This window comes from Siphateles boraxobius, unplaced genomic scaffold, assembly GCF_051911475.1.
Source record: "Siphateles boraxobius isolate OS27281-9 unplaced genomic scaffold, OSU_SipBor_1 20, whole genome shotgun sequence".
NCBI lineage: Eukaryota > Metazoa > Chordata > Actinopteri > Cypriniformes > Leuciscidae > Siphateles > Siphateles boraxobius.
In genome coordinates, this window is record NW_027508811.1 from 19,997,242 (window position 1) to 20,010,403 (window position 13,162).

At 44.4% G+C, this 13,162-nt stretch overlaps 1 protein-coding gene across 6 annotated transcripts in view; it reads right to left on the reverse strand.

Annotated features, from left to right (window-relative positions):
• Positions 1 to 13,162, reverse strand: part of dctn1b (dynactin 1b) — a 47,881-nt gene that overhangs the window by 20,053 nt on the left and 14,666 nt on the right. The gene's annotated exons all lie outside the window — the stretch shown is intronic.

The window sequence follows — 13,162 nt, forward strand, 5'->3', positions numbered from 1 at the left end:
GGATGGAGTAACTCCGAATGTCCGCTACCGTGTGGTAGGTGACCATACTAATAAGGAGCCTAATGATTCTGTCTACATATTCTGCTGTAAAGACAAGACAAAGCTCAGCAGCACTCAGTCTGGAGTTATCCTGCCTAATGAGCATCACAATCTGTATGAAATGCAATTTTTGTTCAAGTGGGGCGATCTGAATATAATGAGTAATGTTTTTTCAACCATCAACAAATTGTTCAAATGGGCCGACATGCATGACGGGTACAACAAAATCAAAGTGCAGCTGTTCCAACCTGAGAGATGCGTGCGCAGCAGTTCATTCACCAAGCCGTCCGCCCCCATTCGCTACAGCCATGCGAAAGCACGCCTGTCAGACCCTCCCAAGCGTCGTTTTTTTTTAAACCATGGTCCACGCCCACCTCTACTACAGCGCTCATAAATTCCGGCGATCGGACCCTCCCAACCATCATTTATAAACCATGGCTGAAGAAGGCGCTTCAGAACCGGTGCATGTGTGCAGCTGCGGCATCTCTTTCGGCAGCATTCTCGACCCACCCGACGACAACGCAACCCCTCATATTCTGACCGACGACTGCGGACCATCGGACCACCACCACAAAGACTGGGCCCCGGCCAAAACTACCAGACGTCGCATAGCCTTAGCACCGTGCTTTGAAAACGATTGGGCTCCGAGTGAACCATCGGACCTCGAAAACGACTGGCCTCCGACTAAAACTATCAAACGCCGCTTAGACTGGGATTCGTACATCGAGTGCGACTGCGGTTGCAGCAAACCTTCATCACCATCCAGCGAAAACCTTGAAACTCACAACCCGACTTACCTCATCAATCCCCGCAAAGACTTGGAATCGAGCGACACACCTAAAATCATCAGCATTGTGTCTCTTGCTAAACCCGGTTTGGACGCTACAGACGGATGTTTCAGCGACATTGGATTCAAAATCATAAAAGCCGCGACCGTGGTTTTGTTGCAGCATCTCATCGCTGACAAGCTGAAGGCCGACTGCGAGGGCTGTGAGATTGATCATCCCAGCCAGCTGCAGCATTCCTGTCTGTTTGACCCTCCCAACTACTACTTCGACACACACTTTGACGAACTTTCAGGCAAGCTGTTTAAACCCTATTTTCATTCCATCATCAGTGTCCTCCTGAACCGGTGTGGGTTAAAATCTCAACCCCACCGAATTCAAGGAACAGTCGGGAGTATTCTACACGAATTAAAAGACGAACCATTCATCACCGCTAAGCTAGAAGAAATCAGGGTGAGACTTCTGGACAAGCCCTGCAAGGAAATCATCAACGACGTCGTTGATCTCTGGCAAGGTCTTCCAATCGTGAATGGCGAGTGACCAGGCCGAGTCCAGCATGGGTGCAGCCTGTAGCCTAAAGTGCTGTATGGAATTCATGTTTAAAGACCATTACAGAATCCAGATGACCGATCTAATGAGCAAGATTATTATGGACGCATCCCACCCCGATACTCCGTGTTATGACACTGTGCGTGAGGCAAATCTCAAGAAACAAATGGTTCATATAAGAGGACTGTCTAATTCATGGGATGATTTGACGGACAAATGTGTTAACGGTAACGATCCGCCCGGTGATATGATAAAACAGGTTCTAGATATGATGTGTGAATCACAACGCCCGCTTCGGGTCAACGATGTGTTATGTACTTGTACTTATGTGGCGGATGTGTGTACCGAACTGGTCAAGAATTCAAAACAATATGACTCTGATGATGATGATGACGTGGTCAAAATTGTGGACGTGATTAAAAACGTCGACAAAATTGTTGTAATGTATGTTGATTACATCCTAGATCGTAACATGATGGCCTGCCGTGACTTTCTCTTTTGGCTGGATTCAGCATAATATTATGTAACCTCATTATATCCATTCTTTACTATGTAGTTATTTTACTTAGTTTTTTGTACTAAGATCATTATATTCAATTTACTTAGATTTTTTTCTGTTCTATTAATATCGTTATATTCAATGTACTTGGCGTCTGATTTATAATATGCATGTTTACTATCTTCTATTATAACCATTTTACTCAGTGTCTGATTTATAATATGCATGTTTACTATCTTCTATTATAACCATTTGACTTGTATCATATCCTACAACATTTTTAATAAAAGATTGATTAAAGCCGCTTGTACGTGTCATTCTTTTTGCAACTGTTGAAACGGTAGCATGTCGGAGCTCATGAAAAAGGCTTATTATACACCCTCCAACCCCGGCTCTTTAGGGGGTAAAAAACGATTAAAAGACGCCGTCTTTAAAGATACCGGGGTCCGTCTAAGCGATAAACAGGTTTCAGAATGGCTGGCTGGCGAGGACGCTTACACATTACACAAAACAGCGCCTATAAAATACAAACGAAATAGAGTGGTGGTGTACGGGGTCGATACGCAGTTCCAGGCCGATCTAGTCGACATGACCCAATTTTCTGATCAGAATGACGGTAATAAATTTCTCTTAACTTGTATAGATGTATTCTCAAAGTATGCCTGGTCTCGTGTGTTGAAGAATAAGAGCGGAGCTGAGGTCACTAGAGCGTTCAAGTCTATACTCGAAGAGGGGCGTGTGCCGCAGAAATTACAGACGGATCAGGGGAAGGAATTTTTTAACAAACAATTTCAAGATGTCATGAAAAAGCACAACATTAATCATTTCGCTACCGCTACCGATTTGAAAGCCAGCGTCGTGGAGCGATTTAATAGAACCTTAAAAAGTCGTATGTGGAGATTTTTAACGGCCACAAATTCCCGACGATACATAGATGTTTTACAGGACATTATGCAGGGGTACAACACCAGTTATCACCGAAGTATCAAAATGAGACCCGTCGACGTCAGCAAAGACAATGAGGGTCAAGTGTTTCAAAACTTGTACGACGATGTAAAGAAGACCGAGAAACCCGTATTTAATTTTAAAGTCGGAGACGTCGTCAGGATTTCTAAAGTGAGAGGTCCGTTCGCCAAAGGTTACGAGCAGAACTACACGGAAGAATTTTTTACCGTATCCTCGCGTATTCCGCGCCAACCTCCCGTCTACAGACTCACGGATTATGACGGTGAAGTCATCGACGGGGTTTTTTATGAAAAAGAGCTACAGAAAATAAATGTGAGTAAAAACAAATCTTTTAAGGTGGAAAAGATTTTAGGTCAGAAAAAACAAGGGAAATCTACGCTTGTTTTAGTGAAATGGTTAGGATGGCCTTCAAAATTTAACAGTTATATAGATAAAAAAACTCTGGTGGACTTGCAATCCCCTTAAAACACGGCGACGTTAACGGATGAGATCATACGAGCGGAGGACCGTCATGGACGACCACGGGTTCTACATCACGTTACCATGCAACGCATCGTCTGCGGTTTATCCTCAAAATCGCATATCCAGCTATACAACCAGGCTAACAAAAGCTATAAACTTGGAAGGACGATGGGAGGTGGGGCTCGCCGAAATCGAATATCCTAGAAGCTGGTATAGCTTTAATGACGAGGATGGTCATTTCATCCTCCATACGGCCCCGGAACCCCCGGATAGCAATCCCTCCAAAGAGGCAGATATTCGTTTTTCTATAATTACGAAATTATACATAAGCGGTGGGTACTACGCAAACATTCGCGCGATCCTCCGTGCTATAAATCAACTTATCGCACCAACGGCCGTATTGCATCACGATGAATTAAAAAACAAAGTGTTTCTGGACGCGAAACCCAACGTTTCACTCAGCTTCAAAGGGAGACTCGCCACTATTTTAGGAATGACACTAAAACCTCTCGGAGGTTTAAACTATCATAATGAACCTGATTTTTCCAAGAACGTCATCACGTACGCTCCTCATCAATCCGACATCAACGCAGGGTTCTACACATTGTACGTTTACACAGATATTATCAAATTTCAAGCGGTCGGCGATTCTCACGTACCCCTTTTGAGATGCGTACATATATCGGGAAAAGGCAACGACACGGTCATTGCTAGATACGACACCCCTCACTACGCATCGATCAGCAAGGATCACATCACCGACATCACCATAGAGTTGAAGGACGATCAAAACCACGAAGTACCATTTTCTTACGGGAAAGTCATCGTAAAACTACACTTTAAACCAAAAAATGGTTTATTATAGACCCGGAGACACCGCGGACTATGTCAGCTACTACCAAAATCAGGCGGGTGGGGGTTTACCAGGCTATGCCGGGGGAGGGGTTATGTACGGTGCGGGGTTAGGGGGTCTTTTCAGAGGTCTGTTCAGGATGGCAGTACCCCTGTTAAAAAGAGGATTTAGCATCGCAAAACCCCACCTAAAGTCAGCCGCTAAAAATATAGTATCCGACGTCGTCTCTAACGTATTGACGCGTTCGCATAATGCTAAAGCTCAAGAGGGATCCGGTCTGATGGTCATGGCCCGTAAGAGAATGACTAAACCACCCGGTGTGAGGAGGCGGGGTCAATGGGTAGCGAAGAAGAAGAAGAAAACAACGAGCGCATCAAACAAGCGCTCACTCGTACGTAGAAAGCGTAAGAAGTCTGTTAGTCGAAACGCGTCGGTCAAGAGAACCGTGAAAACCATATTCTAACATGGCGTTACTGCATCAGATGTCAGGAGAATGCATCAAGTCCGAGTTGGACTTATTTACGGTCCCGCTGACGCAGACCATGATTGAGAAAAGCAGTTATTTAGAAATAACCCCATTATCAGCCATTTCCGACTCAGCTCCGATTGAGTTTTTTATCGCCGGCAACGGCGATGATTACATGGATCTCAATAACACGATGCTCTATCTACGGGCGAAAATCACGAAGCCGAATGGTGAAGAAATCGCGGACCCTGCTAAGGTCGCGCTGATTAATTATCCGGCTGCAACAATGTTTTCCCAAGTCGATGTGACGCTGGGCGATCGCCTAATATCTCAAAGCTCGAGTACTTACCCGTATCGCTGCATTCTGGAAAGTCTGATCAACTACGGTAAAGATACGCTGGAATCTACTTTCGCCGCCGGGCTGTTTCATAAAGACACGGCCGGTTACATGGATGTGAACGACCCTGCTGGTCGTAACGCGGGGTTGACAAAGAGATCGGGTTACACCGCCGAAAGCAAGGAGGTGGAGCTACTTGCCCCCATACACAGCGATATATTCTTCCAGGGGAAACTGATGATCAATGGAATTGACATCAAGATACGCTTTATTCGAGCAAAAGATGAATTCTGTCTGATGAGGTCCGACGACGTAGCTTACAAATTACATATAACGGCGGCGTCCCTATTTGTCAAGAAAGTTTCTGTATCACCGTCGGTGAGACTGGCTCACGCCCAGACGCTTCTCTCGACAACGGCCAAGTACCCCGTCGATAGGGTCTGTCTAAAATCCTTCTCCATACCCGCCGGCTCTCGTGTTACGAATCAAGAAAATCTATTTTTAGGAAGGTTGCCAAAGTCTATCGTCATAGCTATGGTCGACAACGACGCATTCACCGGCTCCTACACTAAAAATCCATTTGCGTTCAAACATTACGATCTGGAATTCCTAGCCGTCTACGTAGATGGGCAACAATACCCCTCGAAGCCTCTACAGCCTAATTTCGAAGACGGTTTGGCCGTACGCGAATTTTATCAGCTGGCTATGACGACAGGGAGACACCTTAAAGATCAGCCGCTCTGTATCGGCAGGAATGATTTCCTGAACGGATACACACTTTACGCATTTAACCTCACCCCGGATGAAGAGTGCGGTCAGCACGTATCGCTCATCAAGTCCGGGAATATCAGAGTCGAGGCGCGTTTCAGACAACCATTGCCCAATACCATTAATTTGATAATTTACTCCGTTTTCGACAGCATCCTTGAAGTGTCTAACCGCAGACAGGTACTGATCGACTACTATTGAGAGATGAACACCCTACAACTTACCGCCATCATGGATAAAATCACTTGCAGGACTCATTTTCTCGGCGTTCTACCGAGCGATCAACTACCCAAAAAACCCTTGAGGATCTTACCGTCGATGGGTATCATTAACACTGACCCTGCCAGGCTCCCAGGCCAGCATTGGATCGCCATTTATCTACCCCAAGAGGGGGCGGCTTGTTTTTTCGACAGCTTCGGCAATCCACCCGACAGCCCCCGCTTCCCGATCAGCATTAATAACTTTCTATCTGCCAACGACGTTGACGTATTATATTCCGACAGACGCGTCCAGGATTATTCATCGGATACCTGCGGACAACACTGTCTGTTTTTTCTATATCATTTAGCCAGAGGTTACGACTATAACCATGTGATGAAACTATACACCAATGATTATATCAAAAATGATAAAACGGTCTCCCTCTTTGTGAAGAGATTAAAACCGTATGTTTGTAATGATAAAATGTTATCCTGCGTTCACTGTGTGCAGACATGTTTGACCTATAAATAAAAATAAAAAAAAGCTGAAAACCATTTATATTTTTTGTCGTCTTTTATTTAATCATAAGATACAATTCGTTAAAATTCCAGCCATGCTCTTCGATTAATAGCCGGTGACTTAAACACAGCGTCTTCGGACTCGGGTCGTGAATATCTTTGTGCTTTTTTAGGAGGTCTAACACGAGGTGTGTCGGGTTTTCTCTTTAGAGAGTTAATTGTGCGTCTGACCTGCTGATTCGACACTGTAGAAAAAGGGATGTTTAATTCGGCAAAAGCCTGAAGAAACTCCATCCATCCTAGAGGTCTCCGGTCATCGTGAATCTTTTGCGGGGCCGTCACATTTTTTAACAAATCAAGCATGTGTGAGCCCTGTATGGGCTTACCCCTAAACACAAACTCGCCCGATTCGTTCCAGGCGCAGAGTCCTTTAGCTTTAGACATCTTGTCTAATATGTATTTGGTGTTTTTCACACTTCTCGAAGGCACATTCTTCAGAACTTCATCCACCACTTTCACCCCACCATCATCAATGTCTTCAACAACGGGAGCAGTAGCAGCAGCTGGTTGTTCATCTATAGGCTCGGTATTGGGTGACGAAAGCGTTAAAACACGGTTCTCACGATCCCCTTGTCTAACGATGGTCAAAAACCTGGTCAGGGTATTTGAGTAAAGCTTGGCTTTTTCGTACGGATTCAAATCGACGCGGTGTAAAATGTTTCTTATGGCATCATCCAAATCGTTTTCCACACTTTGTTGAATGCTCTCACGAACATTTTCACTCTTGATCTTATCCAGTTGATGGTGCGGGACTAAATACATCTTCTCGGCGTACTCCATCCTAACGGTTGGCTATCAAGTTCGACAGAAATGGCAGAGCTATATTTAGGAGGGGTAGAAGAAACCCACCCTTTTGGTTGAAGACTCGTTTCTTGGCCGCTAGACCAATTTTTTTATTGGCCACAAATTTGATTTCCGTTTTTCTCCTTTTCAGTTTTTGGTACTGTTGTCGAGTGACCGGGATCGTACCGTAGAGGATGTTAAGCGCCACTTCACACAACGCTAAAATGAATTCGTCGGACGCCGATTGTAAAATAAGACGTCGTTGTTTAGGAGATGCTTTATGTAGCAGTTTCAACACCGGCAGATGTTTACAAAGTCTGGCTGACATGACGATATATCACGTTCTTCTTCTTTTTTTCGGAATATAAACCACTTGACGGTCTGAAAGCAATCCTGTTCTGAGACGGTACGGTTCCGGAGTTTTAGCTTTATAGTCTATCATTAGGTAGCCGAAAGGTTGGTTGACCGCATCCTGATAACACTCCATAAAGTATTTTGTGTTCCCCGGGTACATCTGACGTGCTAGCAGCGCTACTTGATTGACGTCCCGAGGATTTTTAAACAGAATCATGTAATTGGCGTTTAAGCTGATGGTTCGGCTGGACTTGCCCTGCACAAATAAATTTTGCACTATATAGAAGACACTGACGTTTCTATGATGGACGTACTGCGTAAAAACGCGCTGGAGTTCCAGGCTGGTGCTAGCTTGCTGCATCAAATCATCCACGATGAGAAGATTTGCTTTATGAACGGGTAGTAAATCATCATCATTCAGACTCTCGGGTATTCCTTGTACAAATTTAATGTTATAAAATTTCAGTACATCATCGTACAAAGGTTGCCAGCAATCATACAACCATACAATGTTTTCAATTTTCTTTGAAATTATATTCAAACCTTTCTCCAACAAAAGTTTAACAAAATAAGACTTTCCAGAATTGGACGGTCCGCTTATAACACAACTAAATGGATGTTGAAGTCTGAAATCAAAATCGGAAACATCCAGCGATCCTCTGTGCATCATCTGATCAGTAGCCATAAGGAACTGTGGTGAAATCGGGCAAAAGCCTGCGTTTATTATACACCACCTTAAACTTTTTAACGACTGATTTGTTGTGCAATGTGAGAGTCTTTTTATTCCTCACTATGTTTTCCGTGTGAGCCAGGATGTATCTGGTACTGTCATGCGACAGCACATACCCGTCAACCAGACCAATCAGTGATTCCAGACAGATGGCTCGGGAATTCTTGGCATTCAACGTGATCCCCTTAGCTTTCATGCACACTTTACCTTCGGCCGTCTTGTACCCGTAAGATTTAGGCCCGCTAGAGCAAAAACACGTTATGAAGTCGCCGTCGTCTAGCTCGCTCGTCAGCTCTCCCAAATGATCCCCTAGAGCCGGCTCCCAGTCTCCGTCCCTAGACACAAAGACGACTGAATCTGTATCGGAGTACAAAAGTCGGTCGCCGAGTCTGTCCATCAATTCGTACAATTCCAGTCTGGCATGCGCCGTTGTAAACGCCCCTATAAACACGTTAACGTCGCGTGTCTTGCAGACATCGTCTTTGGCGGGTTTATGCTGGACGAGAGCTACGTCGTCTGAGACGAATGTGAAATACGTCAGCGTGTCGGTATTGCCAAAAACGATTCTGGTGAAATCTTCGGGGTCGTTCACCAGGATCGTTTGAGGTAAGTTCTCTCTTAACGAGAACCTTCCCCAAAGCGAATTCAGAATTAGCTTCGTGATTGCCCTCTGGGCGGCGTTGTACTTGATCTTTTCAGGGTCGAGTTGAATCCCCTCTTTTTCAAAATACTCGCGAATGTAAGTCTCTTTCTCGGCGTCCGTGACGACGTTCGATGGGTACCCGGACGCTTGTTGTTTCAAACGCAAAAACGCTTTCACGTAACCGGCAAACAACGTGTCTGACCGTTGTGGAAAATGCCAAACCTCGTCTATCTTGACCACCGCATAACCCTTCTCGACGGCTTTTAAAAGCTCGATGCTAACCCAGGTCCCCGAGAGAGATCTTTTCTGATCCGCGTGACTGCAGCTCGTGGTCTGGTTTTCCTCATGAGCGCAGGTTCTACATAATGGGAACATGAGTTTTCCTCCGCATCTGTAAGGGAGAACTGGGTGCAGTAATTTGCGGGGAGGGAGCACGGTCGCTTTGATAAGTCCGTAATAATTTTCAATGGGTTCAAAATCTTTGAAAATGATTTGTGGATGTTCAATCGGATAGGTTTTCGTAGCCTGGCAAAAGGGGTAGAGACTGGTGAAATCGAGGTACTTTATTTTCTCACCATCGGTCACCTTGTGATAGAGTTTATAAGCGTTAGTGCGCCCACCGAAGAGAGCGTCTCGCGGCTTCAGTCTCTCTGGGGGAGAGTATTCGCTCATAAATTCTATCACAGAGTGGTCGGTCTTTTTCATGTTGCACCATTCGCATTCCCAAAGAACCTCGATTTGCAAACCGTACGCGTTCTGCAGAATTTCGACTTTATCGTCAAACTGTCTCCTGAGAACTCCATAGGGTACTCCTGACAAGGGGTGCGTCTGATGAGGTTCAAAGCGACAGCAGTGTCCATGGTGGATACAACCAGCGTATTCTAAGCCGTATCTAACCCCGCCCTGTTCGTAGTAACCGTCTAAAAAGTACTTGCCGAAGGATACTTCGCCGTGGTTTACAGCGTGGTGTACGTCAACGTTTCGTGTCTTTTTGACAAACTCGAGCCATTCAATTGAACCGCTCGAATAGGTCTTGCTCTGTTGCACGTACGCTTTGTTATGCGTGAGAGCCAGCGTATTTTTCTGGAGATATTGTGTTTTGAAGACTCCCATAGCGCAACTTGCTATGGTCACGAAGGAAAAAGGGTCTAATTTTGCGCATTCGATGAACGACTTCCGATATTTCATACATCCTTCACGTAATAAGACCACGTCGTTAACGCCGTACTCGTACAGTTCTTTCTTGAAGTCAAACCACTTGCCCTCAACTGTGGTGTACCACTCATCGAACTTTTGCTGAGCTTTGTCCGACATATTATCGTAGTTGTAAAACTTTTTGTCCGGGTACGGTCCGAAATACTTCTCATTTTCGACCCTGTTGAACAGATGGGGAAAGTAGCCTTTTTCTGTCGTCGTTAAGTCTAACGCCGCAGGCATTTTCGCAAGAGCGAAAGGAAAAAATGAATAACTATCGATATATCGTTGATCAAACGATTCGTCATACATGTACATTATTTTGCACCCTTGCATGATGAGATCGAGCGTCAACCCGGCCTTGCAGAAATACTCCAGGATTAGAAAAGAGTCAAATCTGGAGGCGTAATGAGCTATGAAGCAGTAGCCTTCATATCGAGGTTGTCTGAAGCGCTTGATTAGCTTAGCAATACATTGAGTACCCCGAGCGACAAATTTCTTTCCTTGGAACGTGATCGCACAAACAAAATTTGCCACGTGCTTGCCGTTTTCATAACGCGTTTCAAAATCGTAGAAGATGTATTTCTCGCAAAATTCCTTAGGTGCTAGGGGCTGAATGAAGCATTGGTGCGACCCGCCATCCGACAAAATTTCGTGGCAGTGGACGCATTTGTCCGGGGCGCATATGTGTTGGTTTTTCTTTGCCCCCGGTTTAACCGTGTAACGTCTGTTACATAGTTTGCAGTATTTTATAACATCACAGGCCATATTTTCATGACCGGGAGGTGAATTTTTTTTATGCATTTCAAAGCAATAGCGCGATTTACAGTACCGAAAACAGTCAGAACAGTGGATGGTTTGTTTAGGGAATCTGTAACATTCTGCGTCGAAACATATGTTGCAAACATGCTTACAGCGATGGTCTCTGCGACATGTGTAACTTTTATAGCAAAATTCACACACAAATGGCGAACCGATGAACGCGGTCAATTTCAAAATCATGTAGTAATGGTCGTTGTCCAGATAGAGGAACACCGTTTTGGGGTGGGGGTAATCGTTATTTTTGTACGTTTCTAAGACCGAGGCATTAGATCTGTGAAATACCACAATTTTAATGTCTAGCGCGCGTTCAAACGATGCTATGTCGCTAAAAGCGATTGGATCTTGGATTGAGAAGCCCGCGCTGTTTTGGATAGCGGCAGCCAGTTTTTCTAACTCGCTCTCGGGGTGTTGAGGGTTAAGAAAACGGGCGAGACAAATGGAGAAACACAAATTATTTGATATATTTACGGGGCAAAATAAACTCGTTTTTTTTCTTTTAATCACCTCATGAACAGCAAGATCTGTAAGTTTACGACGCTGACCACCCCCACCTTGTCTGGCGAAAACAACTGACGCGTCTACTTCTACGGCAGTGTCCGATAATAACCGGTCTTCGCTCTGGAGGACTTTTTCAATTTGATCATAAAGCAAATCGGCGTTGTAATTATTGCCAGGTGTTAAAATGGCGCTGATGGGTGTTTGTAGACTGGGAGCCGACACGGTCATATTGATGATGGGGGCATTACCACCAATATCTCTAGCGAAGGTAACAATCTCGCTCAGCGTGTCGTGCAAGTAAGTGTGATAAACGGCTAAATCTGGAGAGTTAATCACTCGCAGATTCATGGATCTTCTCAACGAGACACTATTGAAACGAGGTCGTGGTATAACGTGATATCCGTTAACGTAACCACCTTGACGGATCAGCGCGTCAATGTCCGGAGGACTTAATCGATCGTCGGGTGAAGTATCAACATTACTTGCTGCGGATGTGGATGGTTGTGAAGCATCATTAGCGGGAGGCTCTGTGTTCTCGTGGTCAGGATCGTCGGTACATGGTGTGGGTGGGTTATTTAAATCACCGCCGTATTGTACAACCGGATCATTGTCTACGCTTAGCACATGATCGAACAAATTCATATTTGGATTTACGGCTAATTCAAAAAGATCCAAATCGGCCGAGTGTTGTGAAGATTCTAGATTAAACAAATACTGGTCTAAAGAATCTGTATACGTTAAAAGCTCGTCAGGCAGCATACTTAGCATTTCAATCTCGTCCGGTGACAGTTCTGCGGGACATTGGCCTGGTTGACAAGCGCCTGCACAAAAGCATTTTGAACCATCCATTTTTTAGATTTCAGACCAAAACATGAAATATAAAAATCACAGAGTATATGTAAAAACCATAGATGAAATATTACAAAATCAAAGCATACATGAAAAACATAGAGTATAAACAAAAATCAAAGCATGCATAAAATCATAGAGTACATGTAAAAAGTACAAATGAAATATTACAAAATCATAGAGTATACTAGATGGTAGCTATAGAAAATGACTACAACCGTAAAAGTTTAATGGGGTACAAGGATTACTCCGCAAATGAAGTATTACAAAATCATAGAGTATACTAGATGATAGCTAAAGAAAATGACTACAACCGTGAAAGTTTAATGGGGTACAAGGATTACTCCGCTGTTTCATATAGGATGGTGAGAATGAGATGATGGATCGAAAGCATATGCTCACGGTGGTTTTCGGCGCACATGCGACCGATTCTATCAAAATCCTGACAGATGGCTGCCTGCATACTTTGGTTACGTCTGATTATTTCATCGGCCAAATTTTGAATAAAGCGATCCTGTGTGTCAAGTCGACTATGTGTCTCGAGCTGAGAGGCCCGAAGCTCACTGCGCAATGCGTCTAATCTGCTACGCGTTTCGTTTGGTCTCTCACTGTGCAGTGCATTCAATTTGGTGATTATAGCATCTTGTACATCGCGTAGTTCGATGTATTGGTTATTTCTATCAACCTGTGTGTCACGAAGCTCATCCACTAATGTCTCTATTGCATTAATGAGCCTAGGGCTCAGAGAACTATCGTTAAGTGGTTCATCAGTCGGGTGATGCGCAG